A 20860-nucleotide genomic window follows, 5' to 3' on the forward strand; every position below is an offset into this window, starting at 1 on the left:
TGGGTCCGAAATTTTCGTGAGTGCGTTGCTGTCCTTATATCTCCACTCGCGGTTCTGCTTGGCTACAGAAGGTGGCACGTACATGCTCTGATACTATGTAGTAAAAGGCAAAGGTATACCTGGTGTTTTCACTGGTTATTTTTACTTGATGATCTTGTAATCAGTCCAATGTGTTGAATAGAGTTTCTTAAAACCAGCCCACATTTGGTTGTATCGTATTGCTGAGATTATATTTACCTGCAAATGTCTGAACATTTCACAGCAACGGTTATGCCACATACAGGTTGCTAAAAATTTGGAGGAATAACAGGGATGAATTTTGCATCCAAGAAGTAAAAAAATAACACTACAGGTAGAAAATCCCTCTAGAATATCTTATTGAGAACTGAAATCATTTACAGGTAAACATTTTAAAACATTCTTTTGGGAATTGGCAACTTAGAACCTACTTCATTTGTTTGGAAATCAACTCAGTCAGGTTTGTCCTTCTCTAAGATCATATCAAAGATTGCATGATTTTGTATTGAATAGAAATCTGTCGGTTCATATTTCTGTAGGCTGCTGAGTCCAACAGTGAAGGGCAGCATTTGGCTCTGAACGTCTTGACAGAGAGTGTGGAGAGGGAAAGCAAGAATGCAAGGGACAGAAAGAGGTGGGGCCAAGTTCATCCTTCTGTAAGCAAGTCACTCTATGAAAACAGTTGTATGAAGGCCAAGCTCAAAAAGGCCCATATGTTCCTCAACCTCCCAACCCATTACACTGAGGCTTAATTCTCCATGTTCAAAAGTTATCTCATACTTAGCCAAGAGAATTGTTTGAAAGCTACATGTCCTGAATCTCAGTTTCTCCTCCTGTTACAATAATAATAAGACTGCCTAGCAAATGCAAGCCGTGAGAGGGTTTGCTTTAGCTCACAGATCAAGGTCCAGGTCACCGTAGCTGGGACATCAAAGAAGAAGGAGCTTGAGGCTAGTAGATCTAGTGCCCCAGAGTCAGAAAAGGGCAATGAATGGGAGATATCACTTAGATGGCTCTCTCCATTTTATACCTGCCATGATCAGTGGCTTCAGGGAAGCTCTTCCCACATCAGTTAGCATGATCAAAAGAATCACTGCTAAGCTTGCCCAGAAGACCCTTTGTCAGGTGACTCCATATCCTGTCAAGGTGACATTTAATACTTTCCATCACAGCTCTTAACAGAACCCTGTTTTCTGCTGTGAAGTGACTGAACGCAGTTTGAATGCTTGGTCCCCACTTGGTGGCACTGTTTGGGGGGATTCTTGAGATGTGTGGCCTAGGTGGCAAAGGTAGATTTCAGGATGAAGTCCTTGAAGGTTTTTTGGGCTTTCAGGCACCAGCCGGAGCCCTTGCTTCCCAATGTGTGAAGATCTGGGTGATCTCCATCACAGTCTATGTCACCATGAACTTCACCATGTGTCCCTGTCAACTCAAGATACACCATGCTGTCCCCATGTTGGACTAAAATTTCCCTGAAACTGTGAGTTCTGATAGACTTTTCCTCATGTAATGTACTTCTGCAGGTTGTTAGGTCATGGGGAAGAGAAAGGTAATTAATACAGGTGACATTAATGAAGACGTAACAGAGCCTCGATTCATAGTAAAGAATTCATAAATCCGTATTTCCAAAAGAATAGAGGGATATTGATGTGATTACTTACCTATTGTCTTTAATTGATTTTAAACAGTTTTTAAAAGTATATTGTATATAACAAATGTTTTATGCTATTACTTTCAAAAGGGAAATATTAAAATTATTGTTTTATCCTAGGTTTGTTTTATGATAGTTCCAGAGACCACTGCCATAAAGGTGGACTAGAGAATCTTTAATAAAAATCACTGGTCATGAAATTATTGAATAAGTCAGAAATTTCTTCATACTCTGAGAATTATATTTTATTCACAATTATAGCAATTCAAGATTTATACCTTCAAAGTTTATCCCAACTCTAATTATAATAATAATGAAACTGTTTAATTGTGTCCATGTTGTCGTAGTACCATTATGTATAACCTCTTCACAGATCCTCAAAATCAGGTCACCTGATGTCAGTCTGCAGCTCCAAGTTGTGAGAGGATCCAAACATTTCCTTTCCATAAGTTAAACATCATAGATACTTTGTTATAGCATCAGAAAGATGCTCAACACATATGTGATTCGGATTTCTTCTTCCTTGTCTAAAGATCCCAAGCACTAATCTCATTGTGATTACCCAGGTGGCTGACAGGCTCTGACAGACAAAAAGAAACATAAAGAAGTTGTCAAAAATGTGTGTGTCTCTTGAGAAATGGGGTAGAAATTTCACATAACTTTAATGCAGACTTTATTCTAGGAAGCGTCTTCTGTGTGTTTCTGGGGATTAACTTATCCATTGTAAGAAAAATGGTCAGGGAATTCCCAACATGCAAATGCCTACCCCTGAGCTTCAGTGACCTCTAAACTCAGCCTTCTCCATTTAGAATGATTTCCTAATATATACCTTAACTCCAAGCAATCTCCTATATATCACCGCATTTTTATATTCATAATTATGTATTAATTTGCATATTATTGTTATATTCCAATGGGTCACAATCTCAAAAAAAAAAGGCTCAGTTTACATGCTGACTGTATACTTCAACGTCTTTGTGGGTAGCACTGATTCAGCATTGGTTGAATAAGTAAACACAAAATTGATAAAGAAAATCAAAGTGTCTTACTATGTTATCTTTTAAAAATGTCACATGAACCTGGTTTTCTAAACATTAATTTAGATTTCTGATTTTATGTATATATGTAATTATGAGTGTATTATGTGCACACATCAGTGTCGATGCCCACAGGGTCCAGAAGAGAGTGTTGGGTCCTCACGAATTGAAGCTATAGGTAGTTATGTGAGATCTGCCCTTCCCGATCCATTCATCCCTTCATCCCCACTCGGACTTCATAAATGTCAGTTAATAAACAGGACTGTGCAAAATATCACATGAATAAACCAAGGAATAATTGCTAATACCTTGCTAGGTACATAAGAAACTCACTGTGAGTTATTGCTGAATATAACTTTCACCAGATATTTGAAATAACTTATGACCCAAAGAAAAGCTCAAAAGAGAGAAAGTCCATGGGTGAAGCCACGTGAGCAAAGAATAAAATTGGAGAAACTAGGGGATGCGAAAATGTGCAGCAGTCAGAAGAGCAATTAAGGGCATGCAAGTTTTTCCAAGAATGAGAAAAATACCATACCGAATATTAAAACCAGAGATTTCTCTCTTAGGAACATAATCATTTTTGAGTAAATACTATATGGCATGTGACAAATGTGTCCAATCTAAAGATGAAATGGACCTGATAATCTCTACTCTTATTTTAACTATCATTAATAGATTCATACTATATTCAGTTTAACAATGGTTAAGACTTGTGAACCTAATCGGTGACTGCTACTAAGAAAAAACAAAAACCTAAAAAAACAAAAACCTAAAACTTTCCCCCAAATAACACCTATGGTCTCACCTTCTTTTCTTCATCTCTGCCCCATTCACATGGGTTGGAGTTCCCAGGACAGTGTTTACCTTGCCCCATACCCCACTGTTACGTTCAGGTTATGGATTGCAAAAGACAGCACAGTCAAGGATAGTCATTCATCTTCTCACTGGGGATTAATATGTATTGAAGTACATATGCATTCATACCATTATAAGTGATTCTGTTCACACTTGCACACTGTGGTAAGGATGGGAATGACTAGGCAATCTAATTCAGTACCCATTAAACTAGAACCTAGGAATTTCAAACCAATAAAGAACAATGGTTATCAGTGTAGGCCATGAAAGGAAGATAAACTTGAAGATAAACTTGAAGCCGAAAACTGAGGATTCTCGCAGCACCATTCCAGCAGTGACTTCACCAAAGAGAACAGAGCACAACAGTCTATCATAAAAACCATTGCTTTTCTTCTAGAGATAACTATTGGGGACTCACAAGGAAGTGGGTCATGAGAAAATTGGTATAACGGTCAACAGACTCAGGTCTTTCATTTTAGGGAGTCATATGAACAATCGTGCTATCACATGATTAAAAAGTAATACTCTTGAAAAAGAATGACCTTACTTCAGAACTCAGAAGGCTGAGGCAGGCAGATCGTGAGTTCGGCATCCCCATAAGTAACGTAGCAGGTTTGAGGTCATCCCGCATACTCCTACTCATGACTGAACTCAGATTAGCAGATGACTATTCAAAACTTAAGATGTACCAAGGACCAATTTTGGAAAAATATAATATGGTTGCAAAGTATCTGAGCTTGTATGAATTACTATAATAATATACAGTTCATTAGATGGCTATGCAAGGGACATGTGTTTCCCTAACTGCAGTGGCTGGATAGAATTCTAGTATTTATTAACTTCTGAGGAGGCCATCATCCTGGTTTTCAGGCTGCTGCCTACTAGCCTTCATATGCTAATTCTCAACATATGTGCATGGAGCAAGGATAAAGACGTACAGAAAGGCCTCCTCATTTTTAGAAGTTCACAAAGCCTCTTAGATTTCATTTGCATTCATTACTTCCTAAAACTTTAATTCTACATATAGTCAAATTGGTAGTTAGGGATTAAACTTATAAACTTGGGGAGAATTCACTTCAGAATAGAGATCACATTCAGTTGTCAGGAGACAAGACATAGTAATACGTGTGGGTGTCTAGTAAACAGCTGGCTGGAAGCAGGAGCCAGAAGCAGGTTTGCAACCAATTCGAGATCTGGCGGGTAACATCAATCCCTAGTAACTTCATTACCAGGCTTGATCATCTCCTCAGTACTTTGAAGACTAGGAGAGCTCAAGACCAGCCTTGGGCATAAGGTGAGACCGCATTTCAAAAACCAAAAAGGACTCTAAATCAGCTGCCATTTATAGTGGCATAAGGTCCCTCAAAGGTGATAGGAAACTAAATTTGTTTTAATGTTTGCTTCAATTCCATCATTTATTTGGTAGAGTACACTTACTTTTTCCTTCAAATTTTTATATAAACTAGAAATGCTAAAACCTACTTTACATGCAAATATATCATTTTCTATATGGTGCTCTTATAGTTTAATATGTTTGTTTGATTTTAGTTACCAAATGGGAATGCTTTTGTATTTGACTGAATGGGGAGAGGTCTATAATTGGTAAAGACCAAAGCAAACCAAACCAACCAAAGCAACAATAAACCCGTGTGTCTGTGGGGCGTTTTCAGGCTGGAGGACAGGGATGGAGTGTCTACATTGAATATGGAATTATCCTTCTGATGGACTGAGCGTGTAGGTGAACTGAGCTTCTGAAGAAGGCTCTATCCAAGACCCTTTCTATGTGTGTTCCTCACTGCTGCCATTTTCTACTGACTAACGCAGGTGCTAACCAGGGGACAAATAGCAGCCATCTCTGAGAGCCTCCAGGCCTTCAGTAATAGGTGGATATCACGCATGTCCTGCTGTTTGGACTGAACCTCCAGCTGCTTCTCTGCCTTTGTAACATGGCGACAGTCATTGAAACACCGTCCAGATCTATTATGTAAATCAGTTTCATAAATTACCACCATCCTGTTCCTCTAAGAAAACAATGTAGCAGAATAAAAATATCCATAGGCTGGTTCTGCATTTTTAAAACTGTGAGTATTCTGGCAATGTTTCAAATACATAATATACATGCACACATATGCACGCTGATGCACATAATTGAATAGCTTGGGCAGAGACAGAACTTCAGCCAGGATAAGCACATATAGAATGTGTCAATCATTTAGGACTTGCGGGCCTTATATAGAGTGTAGAATTCTGTTACCAAGATGTCTGTGTCAAGAAAGAGTAATCAATCCAAAACTGATTTGTATCCAGCTATTTTTAACATAATAGTTTCATTTATTCTCTGAAAAAGTCATAATGTATTTTGTATTTTGTAAAGTATAATGTATTTTGACCATGTTTTCCACAACACATTCTAGTCCCAGAATCACCTCTAGCTCCCTACCTACCCAATATTCCGCCTACCTTTTCTTTCTGTCTCTGTCTCTGTCTCTCTCTGTCTCTCTCTGTCTCTCTCTCTCCCTCCCCCCTGTGTGTGTGTGTGTGTGTGTGTGTGTGTGTGTGTGTGTGTGTGTGTGTGTGTTCTAAAACTATAGAGTCAAGTTTGTTTTGCCAAAATACTCTTAAGCGATGGCCCTGCCCAGGAGTGTGATCCAAATAGAAGAGGTCACATTTTTTAAAGAAAACCAGAGAGATGCCTCAGCCATTGAGGAAGGATCACAACCAAAGACACAGAAAGAAAGAAAAGAAAGAAAGAAGAAAGAGAGAGAGAGAGAGAGAGAGAGAGAGAGAGAGAGAGAGAGAGAGAAAGGAGGAGGAAGGGAAGGAAAGGGAAGGGAAGGAAGAAAGAAAAGAAAAGAAAAGAAAGAACAAATCTTCCCTTCCATATAAAACATGATTTTTTTTCAATCTGAGCACTACATAGTTGCACGTTTTCCCATTAAAAGATGGAAAAGGGAATTTTGTGTTGGGTACTCTGCAAGGACTTAGTAGATGAGTATCTCTTCATTGCTACAAGGAGAGGAAGAAAAGCTTCACTGTCTTTGGGGAATCTGAGAGCCATGGATGATTTTCTAAGAAGCAGCTATGCTGCCCTAACAGAATCTAGTGTTTGGAGGAGACTTGCACTTTCCCTTCTACTCTGGTACTGAAACATCCCCTGCCCATCTACAAGCAGGAGGATGCTGGCTTGTAGCTGAGGAAGCCCTGTTAGCACCCAGATCAGGTAGCTTAAGTCACTGTGGTGGCGCCGTTTCTTGTTCCCACTGGCATAAAGATTCCATGAAGTGTGCCTCTGTTCTCTTCCAGTCTCTCACTATCCTGTGCCCTTCCTCTTGCTTTAGGCACTGTGATTGGTTCTATCTCAATCTGTGGCTTCCCCAAAGGCAAGCAGAGTAACTAAGCCCAGGGAGTGAAAACAGTGAATTGCATGAGAAGGAGAAAGGAGAGCAGGCGCCAAGGCTGGTTGCTGAAGCTAAAAGGCAAGCAAGCGTTCTCAGGGCTTTTAGACAGAGTCATGTGAGCAGAATCTATAAGGGTTTTTTTTTTGTAAAGCATTAAAACTATACATTTCAAAATACCCTCAATCATTTTTCATATCCCTCTCCCTTCTTTGTCCATCCAGTGGCCTTTCACTTTGCATTTGTGTGTGTGTGTGTGTGTGTGTGTGTGTGTGTGTGTGTGTGCTCTCTTGCACAGGTGCGTGCATGCGTGCATGCACACTACATGCACATGCACTAGAAATTAAAGACAAAGCCTCGAACATACGGGGCACAGGCCGTACCACCTCTGAGCAGTGAGACCCCTTTAAATGACAACTGTTGAGCGACACAGCAGATCAGCTAATGCCTAATACACTGCAAATTTATTCAGGTCATTTCAACTCCGCCGAATGAGGTAAGAAAACGTTTTGTCCATTGTGGCGAACCAACTTTAATTTCAAGCTAAATTCTCAGAGTAGTTGGTGGACAATGGGTGCTCTTACACCATCACCTCCTTTGAAGGCAAATTGTCAGAGGGCAGAAGGGCAGCTTTTCAATGCACCATTCTTTTGCTTTAGGCTTATGACAGAAAATAATAAATTTCAAAGACCATTTGAGAATCAGTGAGTATGAAAATATCTGTACGAAGAGTTTGCTTGCTTATAAAAAACTTTATCCACTACTTATCATTACTGTTCATTGTTTTGGTCTGTCACATTTTTTAATTTATTCAGTAAGTTGGTTCTGCGATGTTTACCTGGATTTTCTGATGCAAATGGGTTCTGCTGCTGCTTTGATAAAAATAATTTCAGTTTAAAAATATCAAAGGGGCATCTTATTAATTGACAGACACAAACATTTCTTTATTAAAATGACATTTAAGAGGAGCGAAATGATTCTTTGCGTCTGTCTTGTAAGGAGAAACATTTTTTTTTCATTATTTTTCAAGAGAGAAATTAACTGTTTTCGTTTCTCTGGAAGGCTTGCTAGTGTTCCTTATAAATATTTTCACAAGATGATACTCTAAATTATCTACATTCTATGGTATTTTTAAGTAACATTAGGAAAGAACTGAACATACATAATGAAAACTGTGCAAGACATTATAATATAGGAGACCGCAGTCTAAGTTTTATCAATAAAAATCTGAGAACTAAGTCCTTATATCCACCTTTGAAATTTTTAAAATTTTCTATACTGTAGCTCATTAAGTTCCAAAAATGAGTCACTGTTACTTTTAGGTAGAAAATCTCTGTATGAGATGAAACCATTTTAGATGTGGAAGCACCTAAATTGTTTCTGCAAAGATAGAACTAAGCAAAAATTTATAAATTTTAAAAAGTTTCTTTTGGAAAGTTTTCAAATTTTTAATTTTTATTTTAATATAATTAATTGTTGCCTTCAGTGGGATCTGCGTCATGAATCCAAAATAATAAAGAGGATGAAAGGTAGGTACACAGGATGTTGAGAGATCATCTGAAAGATGAATATTGATATTTTTTGAAGCTCTGCTCCTTAAGTTTGTGATTACATAAGAGTTAGAAAGAGTTTGAAAGAACTTATAAAAGAGAAATGGCTTTATCCATGTTTAATCCATTCGTTCAGTTCAATGGATCCCAAATTATTGTTTCAATTTAATATCTCAGGCTAGAAATACCATATGGAATAGAACTAAATGAAAGCCAATGGCTGGATAGTTCAATTCTTCTAGCTCCAGGTAGATTCTGACCTCCCTACCTCGCCCCATGTATCCTTAGGGCAAGAAGAGCAAAGTTTTCTTTCTGGGAAATGTAAAAAGAAAACCAGCAGCCATTTTATGGATTCTTGAACCTGGGATATTCAATCTCTTTTTTCCCAGTATAAAGCATCACACAAACTAGTTACTGCATGAAACATTCAAAACAATGACTATTACTTGATAGATGCATACTGCCTTTCTAATGAGACCCTTGCCAGTCGTCTCTACTTTGGTAAAGAAAAACAGTAAAAAGCACACTGAACGCTTAGTGGAATATATTCTGTGCCATTTTGTTTTACAAGCAGACAGCAAAGGTTTGCTAATAAAATTTATTTAATTAAAGATTTTAGACAACAAATATATGTCGCTTCCTATATTATATGACAGTTTCACTATGTAGCAGCTTTGGCTGGCTAGGAATTAAAAGGATTTGCCTGTCTCTGTCTCCTGAGTACTGGGATCAAAGCTTTATGCCACCACTCCCAGCTTCCTGTATATGTGAGTTAGTGAGTTTGTGTGTGCATGTATGTGCCAGGTGTGTCCCTCTGTGTGTAAATGCATTTGTCCATGTGTATTAGTGTTCACCTGCATAAGTGTATGTATACCATGTATGCAGTGTACACAGAGGTCAGAGACAGCACTGGATCTCCTAGCACTGGAGTTATAGATGGTTTGTTGTTTGTTAAATGCCATGCGGTTACTAGAAACCTAATCTGGATCCTCTTAACTGCTAAAACATCTCTCGAGCTCTGATCTCCAATGCTTGTAATAGTTCATGTGTAAACATAATGAATACAGCAGCAGGTCTCAGACTGTACGTTACAACCCCTTTGGGGATCAAACAACCCTTTCAGAGGAGTCACCTAAGACTGCTGGAAAACAGATATTTACATTATGATTCATAACAGAAGCAAAATTAAAGCTATAAAGTAGTAATGATAATAATTTTAGAGTCGGGGTCTCCATAACATCAGAACTGTATTAAAGGGTCACAGCATTGGGAAAGCTGAGAGCCACTATAATGGCGCTTACAGTACCAGTAGACAACCAGGCCATCACTTACGAAGGTTGCCACTTAAGATTGACAGATGTACTTATAGAGTCTCACTATTCATTTAAAGATTGGCATCTTTTTCAATGAGTTGATAAAGATTTATCCAGCGCCCATTAAAGGGTATTGGTGGCCATCTGGGTTTCAAAAGTAGATCTATAGGGATGAATTTAAATGAATCTGTTTTAACCAATATTTCATCCAACCCTTTGGGGCAGACGACATTGAAAGTTAATCTTGAGAATTGTCATTCTTTCCTCTAAGAGTTGCTTGTTCCAGGCTGAATAATCCTTGTCTATTGTAGGTTGGAAATCAGCCTCATTTCATCTACTGCATATTGCCAGAGATCACACATTAAGTGACAATAAGATCTGATTCAGCTTCTTCTGTTTTCATGATGTGGAAGAAATATTCTATGGAAGTAAACTTCTGATTGGATTCCATTCATTTCCTTTTTAGAATATTGATGAGGACTTTACATTGAAAAGAAGGAACACACTGAAAATAGTAAATCAGTGAGCGATGATATCTGCAATTATTGCTCATCCTCTAAAAGGATAATGAGGCTTAAAATAGGGTATCATATATCTTGCTCAATTATGGATTATTCTTGGCTTGACATGTCAGCTTCTTATTGCAACAGAAATGGGAAGAGATCCATAACTGTCCCTCACAGGGTTCCATAACGAATAACTGGGTCATCGCCATGATGCTTTGAGGCTAATAATGGAGTTTGGTTTGTGCAATAGCATAGAAATAGTCTGTGGACCAAAGCACACAATGAGGAATGCTACTTCTATCACTTGTTTTTAAAACTAGAATTAGCTTTTGGTGTAGATGAGATTTTTGCATTCTACAAGTTCAACAAAATACATATTAGCTTCAGCTTCTGCACCATCATCCTGAGATTAGTTATAAGAATATCACAGTGAGTGTTACTATGTCAACCCCTTTCTATTCACGAAGATTCTATCATATTCTATTACCATACTAATTAGTGAGAATGAACTGATGGGGAACTTCTAGATCATGGCATTATCAGGGAACAGCTAATCACTAGTCCCTAAGCTCAGATTTCTGATTCTGCTCCCATGTGCTGAAAGGTCTACGAGAGCCAGACTCTTTGAAATAGAAAGGCTACACTAAACATAATCTCCATCGACCTTTCACACTCATAAAAAGTAGGCAGTACAATTTCAAATCAATTACTTCTTTACTTTATTAAAAATGTACATGTCTAGATCAGTTCTTAATGGATAGAAATGTCGTCCTGTCTGATTTCACTAAACAGTAAAATAGATGAACAACAGAGCGAGTATGAGGCTATGTTCATTTGACACACTATGTTGTCATTTCTTCAGAGATAGCCCAGGCTGAAATTGAACTCATGACCCTCATGACTTAGCCTCCCAAATGCTGGATCTGGAGGTGTGTGCCACCATGTCCAGCTCTCACTACTATGTTTCTGCAAAGTAGGATGACAAGCTTTAAAATGACCTCATATCTCCATTCATTATTATAATCAGATCACAAAACCAAGACCACTAATTTAAACAACAACAAAAAGTACAGGGAGGGTGCACTTTTGCAATAGCTCAGGACTAAGTTGAAACGAGCTCCATATTGCAAACGCCATGCAGATTATTCCTATATCAAAATGATACACAATGAAGTTGTATTCAGGATAAAGATTAAAGTAGGAAATCATCAAAAAATGGATGGATCTGGAAATTACAGAGGTAATCCAGACTGTGTGTAGGTTTCACTATTATTGCATTCATAGGTCATGGGACAACAAGAGACATATGAAAAAGGAAAAAAAAGGGTTTTAAGGAACGTGGTAAAAGGAAATAGAATCACGTGACATGAAAGCTACAGGACAAAGGGGTCTAATTAGAGTGCCAGAAGCCAGGAAGAGAAGGATTTTTATGTAAATAACACAATAAAATTTACTTGTTTGGATGTCAATGAAAAATTCTAACAATTTTAAATTAAAAATAGTCTGTTTTTCATAAAAATCATCATCAAAGGAATCATTTCAATTTTCAGATTAACATTTGTGACTCCTTTCATATCAAAAAGATCATCTAGTTGTAAAGAGTAAAATATGCAACAATTCAAACAGTAAATCTGTGTGCATGCATAAATTATTACCAGTTAACCGTGCTGGTTGTTTGGGTTAACTTGACACAAGCTAGCCGCTGGAGAAAATGCCAGACTGACTAGTAGAAAAGTTTATAGGAAAGTTTCCTGATTATTGATTGATGAGGAAGGGCACAGCAGTGTTATCCCACGTTTATAAGAAGCAGGCTGAGTTATTAGATTTAGTGTATCCAGTTTTATGTTGAGGTCTTTGATCTACTTGTACTTGATTGGGGGACGCATCTCTACGATGTGCCAGAAACCTGGGTTCAGGGAGGCTCTCAGGAGTCTATGGGAGTGGCTTCAGCTGAGACTCATAGAAATGGGGATATGGAACCTTAAGAGGCCACCTTCTGTAGCAGAGCAGAACCACCAGTGGAGAGGTAAGGACAGCAACGCTCTCGGGAAAGTTTCGACCCCAAATCTGTCCTATCTACAAGAAATGCAGTGACGAAGATGGAATAGAGACAGAGGGAATGGCAAACCAATATCCGGCCAAAATGGAGACCCATCCAATGGGCAAGCATCAATTGCTGACACTATTAACGATATACTATTATGTTAACAGAGCAGAGCACCTAGCCCTGCAGAGACTAGGGAGGTGTCAGAGTGGAGGGGTACCCAAGGGGAACCTCCATCCTGTCAAAGGAGAGGGCAGTGGGTGGGGAAGGGACTGTTTGATGGGAACGTGTTGGGGGGCCTGGGATATAAGGTGAATGAATAAGTAACTTAATGGAAACAAAGAAAAAGGAAATTCAGCCATAATAAACTTAAAAGATAAAAGAAAAAAGAGAATGAAGCCTATTGAGCGAGCCATGGGGAAGCAAGTTGATCAGTCAGCTACAGTTTTAACTTCCAGGTTCATGTCCTGCTTGACCTTTTTCCCTGACTTCCATCGATGACAGAACACATCTACAAGTGTGAGACAAAATTAACCATCTCACCGCCCCCCTACACACACACATACACACACACACAAACACACACACACACACACAAACACACACAAACACACACACACACACACAGTACTTTGTGTCATGATGTTTTATCACAGCAATAGAAATATCAACTAAGATAGTAATATTTAGAGTAGACCTCCATTCCTATGTGAACATATCACATATACTTAATGACCATTCTTGTGAATACTACTTCTTTCTATGTTTTTAATTAAATTGTTCATATTTTTCTTCTCTCATATATTACAACCTGACAACACCCCTGCCCCCCTGCTCCTAGTCTTCTATTCTCCGTATCTACTTTTTCTCCCATTTCCCTTTAAAAAAGAGCAGGCCTCCAGGGGGCATCAACCAAACTTGACATAACAAGTTACAGAAAGACTAGGAGCACACCTCATATCAAGGCTTGACAAGACAACACAGTAGAAGGAAAAAGAGCATCAGAGTCAGGCAAAAGAGTCAGAAACAAAAACTATGCCCAACACTGGGACTCCCACAAGCATGTCAAACTACACAACCATAATACATATGCAGCAGACGTAGGTCAGACCCACACAAGCCCTAGTCAGTGCTTCAATTTCTGTGGCTCCTATGAACACCAGTTAGTTTACTCTGTGGGCTATGATCTATGGTGTCCTTGAGGGCTGGCTCCTGTAGTCATTTCTCTTCTACTTCTGAGAAACTTCTTAAGTTCCACCTAATTTTTGTCTGTGGGTCTTTGCATCTGCCCCTCGCAGTTGATGGATGAAACCTTTATGGTGACGATTATGCTGGGCTCCAGTATAGCAAATTACCATTCGAAATTATTTTTTCTTCTTTCTTTTCTTTGCTTTTCTTTCTTTTTTTTCCAGTCATGTTTGACTTTATCCCAATCTCTTGGATATCCAGCCTCTGTTTCCTATGCACCTAGGCAGTATCAGGTACGGGCTTCCCTCTTATTGTATGGGTCTCAAGTTGGACCAGTCATTGGTTGTTCCCTCCTACGAGTTCCGTGCCACTTTACCCCCAGCAGTATTGCAGCAGGACAAATTGTAGGTCTAAAGTTTTACGGTTGGATTGTTTTCCCAGTCCCTCCATTGGAAGTCTTGTCTGATGACAGATGATGACTGCTTCAGGCTCTGTATCTTTACTAGGAGTCATTACTAGGGTAACACTCACAGATTCCAGGGAATTTCCATTGCAATAGGTTTCTACTTCACCGAGAATATGCACTCCATTTCCACTTCTCTCCCATACTTCTAAAGAGCTATTAGATTCCAGCCCTATCCAGCAGGAACAACCTGTTGAAAGTAATCTTTGTAGAATACTTTTTAATTCTCGGCAAACACTGGGAAGGTCTGCACCATTGTCTCAGTGGCTACTTTTACTGGAATAGCTCCATGCTGGAAAGCAAAATGTAGCCAGCTTCCAGGTAGAGACATATATCCTGCCTGCTTTCATTGGCATTGTGTTCTCGGAGTCACCAGAGTAACCGAAGTCTGCTTAAGCAAGGCCAATGGTAGATGGAATCCAATATACCCAAGAGTCCTATCACATTGCACATCCATCAAACCATTAAAGAAAGTGTCATAGTTAATAGGCATCTTACTGACACCACATGTTAGGTCCCAAATTAAGAAGCAGAATCTAGAGGACTATGTGGCCCTATGTATTAATGGCATACAAGAAGAAAAACTTGGAGAAATCAATAAGCTAGCAACAGTCCCTGCTGATACAATAAAAGGTGTCCTGTGTTTCACAACATCTTTCTATCTTTGTAGAAAGATGAAAACAGAAAAGGACAACAACAATTGTACCTGGGAACATTCTAACTGGCACGCCATCTCATCAGCCATAAACACATTGCTTCCAAGAATGATGTTGAGAGAATAATCAATTTCCTTTATTTTAGAGTCTTTTGTGCTTAAATAGTGAATATGCTCTCATTTCCTCATGTTTTTGTCCTTTGGAGTATATAGTCTTGACAATAGAAAAAAAACTAGGCAAATGTACAAGAATAAAGCAAGGAATGTGGTTTTATCTCACTGGCATATAATTTTAACAGGCATCACTAGACTCAGGACTGATGGACAAACTTTGGTCTCTGATACTGACTTCAAATCAATGAAAGAAAAAAAGCACATTCAAGTATATTTTCTGTTTTTTTTTAAATAAACAAAATGGTTATATCTAAAAGACAGGCAGTACTCTTAAGGTTCCCACCCACCTTAAGAGTAGCCATTCTGTAAATGCTTGTTTCTTTCATTATTATTATATAAGCAGTCAAAGCAAACAAGCTTTCCTCCCAGGAGATATGTTACACTGAGCAAAAATATATCTCAAGCATCAGCAAAACTAAAACTTTCCAGAATACTGACAGAAATAGGTTCTCTATTCAGAGTAGTGTCTAGGCTACTTTAGAACCTAGTAAAGTTCATCAAATCCCCAAAACATATTAAAATGAACAAATCTCAAGAAAAAGACATCTAGTACCTCAGGCACTCTGAATCTCCAAGGCAAGTCTTCCAGCATAATGGAGATGGAAATGCAAACTCTCACTTTGGTATTCAGGGTTTGCCTGTGCAGTCACTGCATGGCACAAATGCCTTTGTCTTTCTTTTCACTAGAGGAAGCTGACTGAACTGGGAAGGAACAGGCTTCAGAAGAGTTTGGCAGGTCTAAACTTGAATGCCAGCTCCTTTCCTAACAAATGGAAAGTATTCAGTAAACACTAAACTAAAATGTGAAAAACAGCCTTCAAAAAGTCATTAAGTTTATCCAGGGATCTGGGGACACAAATTGCACAGAGCCACTCTAAGAACCATATGAACACATGTCCTCTGAGTTCCTGACTGATCTCACGTTTCAAAGACGTCTCCAGCAGGTGGTCTCCTGTATTCTCCTTTATGTTTCACCAACTTAAAACACCTGACCCTTTGCTGTCTGCCTCCACTGAGGTGCAATACATAAGAAATGAAAAATGCATAACAAAACCAAAGGTAAAGTAACAAGCAGCCTATGCCCATATGGACACACAGTGTACAATGTTCATCGGGCTTTGGGTTGTACCTAGCACATCAGTCATGCAGAGCATGTTCTCCAGCTCTGAGGAGTATGCTCGTCAACAACAGCATTACAGTTGGAGGAGTGTTACTATACCTCACCCTGAACAAGAGGAGCAGCTTCCAGAAGACATCACAGAGTCAGCTTCAAAAATCCCTGTTGCCAGCATGGGACTCTTATGGAAGAATAGAAGGAAGGATGGCAGGCCCAGAAGGGGATAAGAACTCCACAGGAAGACCAGCAGAGTCAACTAACCTGGGCCCTTGGGGATCTCAGAGCCTGAACCGCCAACCAAAAAACATACAGAGGCTGGACCTAGGCTTCTCTATTTAAATATAGCAGATGTGCAGCTGGACCATCGTGCATGTCTTGAACGCTATCCCAAAAGCTGTTGCCTATACGTGGGGTATGTACTTCTAGCTAGGCTGCCTTGTGTGGACTCAGTGGGAGAGGAAGCACATAGACTCACAGAGTCTTGAAGTACCAGGGTAGGTGAGCTACCCAGGGGACCCAACTCACTCACATGAGAAGGGGAGGGGAGACTGGGGAAGGGTTGTGAGAAGTGGTGACAAGGAGGGGAGCAATGAGCAGGATGCAAAGTAAATAAGGAGGGGAGGAGGAGGAGGAGGAGGAGGAGGAGGAGGAGGAGGAGGAGGAGGAGGAGGAGGAGGAGGAGGGAGGAGGAGGAGGAGGAGGAGGAGGAGGAGACAACGATGACAATGACAACCACCACCACCCTGTGTTAACCAGCTTTCCACAACAGGATCCTCATGCTGGGTGAATGACTGTCTCTGATTCATTCAGTTCAGTTCTCCTTTCTCCACTGTGAGGCATATCTTGAGGCTGTCTCAGAGGGAGGTGCTACAACTGCCAACTCCAAGTTGCTATACCAACTCCATCCTCAACATGCCAGACTACTCCACAGGAGCCAGAAACACCTCTTTTAAAAGGGCACTTTCTCAGTGCATGTGCTGCTTAGTTTTGTCAGGGTGATACAAACTGGAGTCACTTAAGAAGAAGGAATTTCGATTGAGGGACTGCTTCCATCAGACTAGCCTATGGATATGTTCGTGAGGAATTTTCTTTCTGTTGACTGATTTTGGAAGGCTCAGCCCATAATGGATAATGCCTTCCTAAGCAAGTAGACCCTGGCTACATGAGAAAGATAGCCGAGTCAGCCAGGGGACCAATCCATTTAGCAGTGGTCCACCATGGTCTCTGATGGAGATTTTGTCTCCACGATCCTTGAGTTTCTGCCATGACATCCTGAAGAAATGAACTGGGATGTGGAAGTACAAGGGAAATAAAGTCTTACCCAAACCCCCTCCAAGTACTTTTGACCAGAGTTTATCACAGCAACAGAAAACAAAATATAACAATTCAGAGGAAGGTATCAATTCCCTAATTGGTTCTTTTCTTTTATTGGATTTTTTTATTTACATTTCAAATGTTATTGCCTTCAGTTTCCCTGCCATAAGTCCCCTATCACATGTCCCTCACCTTCTGTTATCCCTCCCCAACCACACCCCCATTCTGCCACCCATGACATTTCCCTACACTGGAGGGGTCCAATGTTGGCAGGACCAAGGGCTTCTCTTCCCATTTGGTACCCAAAAAGGCCATCCTCTGCTACATATACAGCTGGAGCCCTGGGTCAGTCCATGTATAGTCTTTGGGTAATGGTTTAGTCCCTGGGAGCTCTGGTTGGTTGGCATTGTTCTTCTTATGGGGCTGCAAGCCCTTCGTTCAATCCTTTCTCTAATTCCTTCAACTGGGACCTTGTTTTCAGTTCAATGGTTTCTTGCTAGCTTTCACCTCTTTACTTGACATGCTCTGGCTGAGACTCTCAGGAGACAGCTCTATCAGGCTCCTTTCAGCCTGCACTTCTTGGCTTCATCAATCATATATATACATACATACATATATATGTGGGGGGGGGACAGGCTCAGAATGTCCATTCCTTCAGTTTCTGCTCAAAATTTTGTCTCCCTATCCCCTCCTATGAACATTTTTGTTCCCCCTTTTAAGAAGGAGTGAAGCATTCACACTTTGGTCATCCTTCTTGAGTTTCATGTGGTCTGTGGATGGTATAAGCTTGGGTAATTCAAGCTTTTGGGCTAATATCCACTTATCAGTGAGTGAATACCCTCTTTGTCTTTTTGTGATTGGGTTACCTCACTTAGGATGATATTTTCTAGTTCCATCCATTTGCCTATGGATTACATGAAGTCATTGTTTTTGATAGCTGAATAGCACTCCATTGTGTAGATGTACCACATTTTCTGAATCCATTCCTCTGTTGAAGGGCATCTGGGTTCTTTCCAGCTTCTGGCTCTTATAAATAAGGCTGCGATGAACATAGTGGAGCATGTGTCTTTGTTGTATATTGGAGCATCTTTTGGGTATATGCCCAGGAGAGATACAGCTAGGTCCTCAGGTAGTACAATGTCCAATTTTCTGAGGAACCTCCAGATTGCTTTCCAGGGTGGTTGTACCAGTTTGCAATCCCACCAACAATGGAGGAGTATTCCTCTTTCTCCACATCCTCACCAGCATCTATTGTCAACTGAGTTTTTTATCTTAGCCATTCTGACTGGTATGAGGTAGAATCTCAGCGTCGTTTTGATTTGCATTTCCCTGATGACTAAGGATGTTTAGCATTTCTTTAGGTACCTCTCAGCCATTAGATATTCCTCAGCTGAGAATTTTTTGTTTAGCTCTGTACTCCATTTTAATAGGGTTATCTCGCTCTCTGAAGTCTACCTTCTTGAGTTCTTTGTAAATATGTTATTCCAAGTGAATTTGAAAATTTGTTTCTAACTCTATGAAGAATTGAGTTGGACTTTTATTGGGGATTGCATTGAATCTGTAGATTGCTTTTGTCAAAATGGCTATTTTTACTATATTAATTCTGTCAATCCATGAGCATGGGAGGTCTTTCCATTTTCTGAGATCTTCACTTTCTTTCTTCAGAGACTTGAAGTTCTTATCATACAGATCTTTCACTTGCTTGGACAGAGTCACACTGAGGTGTTTTATGTTATTTGAGACTATTGTGAAGAGTGTCATTTCCCTAATTTCTTTTTCAGCCTGTTTCTTGATTGTATCAACAAAGGAGGTGGAAGCCAGTTGCTGGGCGAAGGAAAAAGTGGAACTTTCGGGTCCCAAGGGAAAGAGTAGATGCAAGGGAAAAGTTCTGACCAGGTTTTGGAATGGGAGGATACAACAGCCATGTAAAATCTTGGTGGGCTAGAAAGGGTAGCTGACTGGAATAGGTTAACTGATAAGAGCCCAGCAGTTGTGCTCTCTGGCTAATTACAAAATATTAAAACTATCTAGTGTTTTCCATCCCTGGTGCTAAGTTGGGCAGTAGGAGAAAATGGGTAGCAGGGGTGGTGGTGGTTATTGGGGGCTAGCTGTGAGGAACTGAGGGAGCAAGCACAGCTCCTGGGAAAAACAGCCTTTGTCAGAGTTGGGTGAGACAAGCGAGCATAGGCAGAGCCCTGGGCAAAGGCACAAGTGTATTTTTAAAATTACACCAGCAGAACAGTGCGTGTTATATTACTGCCTGACCACAGAGCATCTGTAGAAGCACAAAAATAAAGGTATACCTGCCATGTCTATAGAGAAGCCATTGGCCATGATTGAGCCTCTCACACCTACACTTCCAACAGTCTATAATTTGGAGACTTTTTCTGACTATAAGGAATCAAAATCATGCCTCAGTTTGTCTTGCAGGATGATACAGGGTCTGCTTCATGAAACTGACCTATCTCCCAAGTAATGCATAAATTAGGAAATGGAAAACAGTGAAAAAGACAGACTCTAGGTTCTGAGAAATTATAAGTCTATTATTATAGGGGAAATAGCATCTAAAATGTCAAATGGAGAAATGATGTGCAAACCGACAATGGCTAGACCACATACCCCAGCCCAATTCTCATCGTAACCTCTACAACAAGAGTCCAAGAAGGAAAAGCATTGGCCTGATGTCAACCAAAGTAGCATGCCTGGTCTGAGACAGACGCAGAACTGACAGTTTCTCTGATCTTTGTCCCTTTCTTCTACAAAGCACCAAACATAGAAAACCAAATTATATTCAACACTTCACCTGTGATGCTCTTGATAGTTCAACAGCTTCCCAGCCAACAGTGTCCACTCACAAATTATCAGAGGTCTTACACACATTCACATATCTATATTTAACAAAGGTAAGAGATGGGAAGACAGCCCCATTTCTATAGCTAAGCAAAGTTTGTTCTCATCTTGATGGTTCTTACTTTCTCCTGAAAGATGTTCACATTCGCCTGTGTTATATTTATTTCACAATCAAAATCATCTTTTGATGACTTGTAATGTTAAGGGTCTTAGAACTCCAGCACCTTCTGTGAGGCCTTGATGCAATCCTAAAATCTGCTTCTAATCTGCCCTGCAAAGTCACACTCATTCAATCACTCTATAGTGCCCTTCTCACCTACTTCATGACTCCAGCACAAATGGGTGATGAATTACAAAAAAAGAGTGATCAGTCACCCCATTTTTTCAAAAATGTACCCTTATTAGCAATGAAAGGCCTAGATCCCATGAAACTCTGAACCACAGCCCAAACTGAATGGTTAATTAACCATGCCAGTATGCTGTGTAGTTCCAACGACAGCCGTCCCCTGTAGATGTGGTTCTTTTTAGTGAGGATGCTTGTCTTATTTCTCATTGATAGTTTATGGACTAAGTGAACCATTCTTAATTGAACAAGATTCTGTTCAGCCATTATTGGGCAAAATGTCTTAGTTTAGCAATCCGATCTGCTGTCCTAAGGAGAATTCAGCACACCCTATGGCAATTCAAACTGATATGTATTTTTTCAAAGATGTCAACTACTAAAGAC

At 39.8% G+C, this 20860-nt stretch overlaps 1 protein-coding gene across 1 annotated transcript in view; it reads right to left on the minus strand.

Annotated features, from left to right (window-relative positions):
- The window catches only part of Plxdc2 (plexin domain containing 2), a 186248-nt gene that overhangs the window by 163964 nt on the left and 1424 nt on the right, over positions 1-20860 (minus strand). The window lies entirely within an intron of this gene.

Source organism: Rattus rattus, chromosome 14 (genome assembly GCF_011064425.1).
Source record: "Rattus rattus isolate New Zealand chromosome 14, Rrattus_CSIRO_v1, whole genome shotgun sequence".
NCBI classification, from domain to species: Eukaryota; Metazoa; Chordata; class Mammalia; order Rodentia; family Muridae; genus Rattus; species Rattus rattus.